This window comes from Podarcis raffonei, chromosome W (genome assembly GCF_027172205.1).
Source record: "Podarcis raffonei isolate rPodRaf1 chromosome W, rPodRaf1.pri, whole genome shotgun sequence".
NCBI lineage: Eukaryota > Metazoa > Chordata > Lepidosauria > Squamata > Lacertidae > Podarcis > Podarcis raffonei.
Genome location: NC_070620.1, coordinates 19,428,738 through 19,433,354, shown reverse-complemented (window position 1 = coordinate 19,433,354; position 4,617 = coordinate 19,428,738). Strand labels below are relative to the sequence as shown.

General features: G+C 45.6%; 1 pseudogene; it reads left to right on the top strand.

Annotated features, from left to right (window-relative positions):
* Positions 1-3,598: 3,598 nt before the first annotated feature.
* On the top strand, positions 3,599-4,399 carry LOC128406123 (craniofacial development protein 2-like; annotated as a pseudogene).
* Positions 4,400-4,617: the final 218 nt, after the last annotated feature.

The window sequence follows — 4,617 nt, the reverse complement described above, 5'->3', positions numbered from 1 at the left end:
GATTAATTCTTACGCAACCAAAAAACCGGCCATCAGCATATATAAATCTTTGTTGCTATCAAACCAATTTGATATACAGCAGGGGTCAGCAACCTTTTTCAGCTGTGGGCTGGACCACTGTCCCTCAGACCATGTGGTGGGCTGGACTATAATTATTTTTTTTTGGGGGGGATGAGCAAATTCCTATGCCCCACAAATAACCCAGAGATGCATTTTAAATAAAAGGACACATTCCACTCATGTAAAAACACGCTGATTCCTGGACCGTCCGCAGGCCAGATTGAGAAGGCGATTGGGCCGCATCTGGCCAATGGGCCATAGGTTGCCTACCCCTGATATACAGATACTGAGGGAAGATTGGAATAAAGAATTGGAGACCTCAATTTCAACCACACAGCAGGAAACCGTTTTAAATGCTGTAACAAGGGTGCCTTTGGACCCTAAATTGAGGCCCATACAACAAAAAATGATATTTAGAATATACTGGACCCCATTACAGTGGTACCTCGGGTGACAAACACCTTACCACAGCGAAAAGACTGATACTGATGAATTGGAAAAATAAAAATTTGACTCCCTTCTACAATTCGATTGAAGACTTATACAAACTCGCAACATATGAACAATTTGCATATAAATGCAGACTTGCCATGGATAAATTCAATGATATTTGGAATTCATTCTTACAAATACTGTAATAAGTTAAGATCTGGTGAAGTACAATAACAACCCTGTAGAGTATACAGTTTTGGTTTTTCCCCCCTCCCCCCTTTATTTTCCCTTCTACATGGGTTCTGTTTCTCTGTTTCTTTTTCTCTCTTTTATTTACGTCTCACTATGTTTAGTTCACATATAATTATGCACTTTTTGAACTTTCAATAAAGATGTTTATTTAAAATAATAATAATAATAATAATAATAATAATAATAATAATAATAATAAAATCATAATATATATATATTAATATTTATAATATTTATAAATTCAAGTAGGGGAGAACCTGTGCTGCGTTTGTTTTTCGTTGGTTAAGGCATCTCGCAGTCTGCCAATACTCTAAGTTTCTGTGGTCTGTGCGTACTTCCACTTTGTGCTGCACTCCCTCTAGGAAATGTCTCCATTCTTCAAAAGAATCTTTGATAACAAGTAATTCTTTCTCCCATATGGTGTCGTTCTGTTCTGAGGGAATCAACTTCCGGCGGTGGAAGGCACATGGTCTCAAGTCACCGTTTCAATCCTCTTGCAGCAGCACATCTCCCAACGCTCTAACGGAGGCATTGGTTTCCATAACCATCAGCTGGCGTGGGTCTGCATGAGCTAGATACTCCTCAAAAGCAAACATCGCCTTGAGCTGTTCAAACGCACGCTGTGCCTCTGCCGTCCATAAGAAAGGTTTCTTTTTAAAAAATATTTATTAAATTTTCCATTTTAACAGTCCAATAAAAAGTCCAATAACAATTTGGCACCTTAATCTGGTTAATCCTGCAAAAGCCCATGCAGAGCTGACGCTCCGAAGTTCCCTTCTTCTTAACAAACAGCACAGGGGAGCCCCTGGGTGCCTTCAACGGCCAGATGAACCCCCTTGTTAAATTCTTCTCAGTAAATTCCTTCAGAACGGCTAACTCTGTTTCTGATATGACTGGTGGGCATCTGCGCCCCGGACAACAAGTCTATTTTACAGTCATAAGGTTGGGGGGGATGGTAGCCTGTATGCTTCCTTCTCGCAAAACACATCTCTGTAGGCCTTATATTGAGGAGGAATTGCTCTTCCTCTCCCGTGAGGGGCCCCAAGGCTTCCATTCCCCTGGGCCACTGCTGTCACTGGAGTCTCAGTACCTAAGCAGTGTAAGTGGCAATAAACTGAAGCAAAAGTTATGGAGCACTGCCCCCATACTATCACAGGATCATGTCTGGACAACCATGTCATTCCCAATACCAAAGGGTAGGTAGCCAACTTAGTGATGTGGAAGGCTACTGTCTCCCTATGACCTGGTAACTCCATCACTAGTGGCCTGGTTGACTCGACAACCTGTCCCAACTCTAGGGGCCTGCCATCTATGGTTTGGACCTCAAGTGGTTTCCGCAGCCTCCGCTTTTCCATGCCCTGTCCCTTTACAAAGTCCAGATCTATAAAGTCTGTTGAAGCCCTTGAATCTACAAGGGCTCTCACTTGCAGCCTGCGCCCATCTGGGAACTGTAGTATTGCGAGCATGGTAAGTTCAAGAATCACAGGTCCAGCTGGAGGCCCCTCTACTGCCTTTGCCCCCAGCCCTGGGCCTCCCTGACGGACTGTGACTTTCCGTTTCCCGCCTGCTCCCACTTTGGGTCCAGCCTTTCCTCCACACTCGCTCCTGACAGAGACCCCATAGCTTTTCGGTTGGGGCATTGTCTTGCCAGGTGTGTGGCCTTGCCGCAGACAAAACACAGTCTTTTCCTCCTCCTTCTCTCCCTCTTGGCATAGGAAGACTCAGGGAGTCCCTCCCCCCCCGCCCGTGGAGCCCAATTGCATTGGCACCTGCGTTTGCTCTTCTCCAGGCACACTGCCAACCCTCTGCTCCGGCATGTCAGGAATGTAGGCCCTCTGGAATTTCAGCCTCCCCTGCTCCCTCCTGTCCCGTTTCCTCTCCTGCTCATGCATACCGAGCTGCAGAGAGGCCTGCACCAACGATTCCAAGGAAGGTTGGGGGGGCATCCTAGACAGTTCATCCAGTATGTGCTCATTCAGTCCTGCCCTGTACATGGCAGCAAGGGGCTTCCCCTTCTATCCCAGCTGCTGGACGCACAGGTTAAAATCAGTTAATCTACCACCGATCTGTTCGCTTGCTTCAGATTCAGCAACCTCTGGGAAATAATGACCTCCTGCATAGGGTCCTGGAACACACTGTCCATCAGTTTCACAAAAGCATCCAAAATCGACAGGGCTCCATCCTCGCTTATCTTCAAAGGTGTAACACAATGTCAGACTCCTCCATTCAGAAGGTTAATGAGAACTCCCACTCTCTCTCGGTCATCTCGAAACTCCCTCCCTAATCTTCATAAACCAAAGAAACCCTGTTCGGAAAGACAAATCGTCCAAGGTCTTTCCAGAAAACTTTGGGGGAGGGCCAACAAGAGACTTGGATGTTCTCCTGTCCCTTTCTTCTGCTAACTGCTTGCTCTGCTCAATAAAAGCACCTGCTAGGTGGTCCAGCTGTGATTTGAGTTCCATGTTTTGCTGCCATAGTACCTGGAAGGGATCGGCTTCAGTGCCGGTCTCCCCTGTCCCTCCAGCCATTCTCTGCTCTTTGGACATCTCACCACTTCTCCCGGCCGTCTGATGCGAAGAGTATAGAAGCCTCAAGCTGTCATGGTCCGATTTACTCTCGGCTTAATTAGGCAGCAAGCAGATGCTTTCAGTTTTTCAACAGTTTATTATGTACAGTAATTACTCTACAAAGTGTTCACAGCAACTGGCTCCCTTCAAGACATTGAGGCATCTGAACTATGCCCTCTCTTCCAACAGAATATCCTCCAGGAGCCCCCCTTTCTCCTCTTTGATTGACACCTCTATTTAACCCTCACTAACCTATGAGCCCCCTTCATGGATCACTGCCTTGCCGCGCCGAAGGGGCTTGAATAACTCAGAGAAGCTATGAACTATGCCGTGCAGGGCCACCCAAGATGGACAGGTCATAGTGGAGAGTTTTGACCAAACGTGATCCACCTGGAGCAGGAACCGGCAAGCCACTCCCTTATCCCTGCCAAGAAAACTCCATGGACAAAGACAACAGGCATATAAAAGTTATGACACTGGAAGATGAGCCCCTCAGGTCGGAAGACATCCAACATGCTACTGAGGAAGAGCGGAGGACAAGTACAAGTAGATTCAGAGCTGATGAAGCGGCTGGGCCAAAGCCGAAAGGATGCTCAGTTGTGGATATGCCTGGAAGCGAAAGGAAAGTCCAATGCTGTAAAGAAAAATATTGCATAGGAACCTGGAATGTAAGAACCATGAACCTTGGTAAGTTGGATGTGGTCAAAAATGAGATGGCAAGAATAAATATTGGCATCCTGGGCATCAGTGAACTAAAATGGACAGGAATGCGTGAATTCAGTTCGGATGACCATCATATCTATTACTGTGACCAAGAATCCTGTAAAAGAAATGGAGTGGCCCTCATAGTCAACAAAAGAGTGGCAAAAGTTGTACTGGGATGCAATCTCAAAAATGATAGAATGATCTCGATATGAATACAAGGCAGACCTTTTAACATCACAGTAATCCAAGTTTATGCACCAACTACTGGTGCTGAAGAAACTGAAATTGACCAATTCTATGAAGACTTACAACACCTTATAGAAATGACACCAAAGAAGGATGTTCTTCTCATTATAGGGGATTGGAATGCTTAAGTAGGGAGTCAAGAGATAAAAGGAACAACTGGCAAGTTTAGCCTAGGAGATCAGAACTTTTTTTATGTATGCAACAACAGCAGCAAGAATACTCATCGCGAAGTATTGGAAGACACAAGATTTACCCACCAGGGAAGAATGGCAGATGAAGTTGATGGACTATATGGAACTGGCGGAAATCACTGGCAGAATCCGAGACCAGGGAGAAGAATCGGTGGAAGAAGACT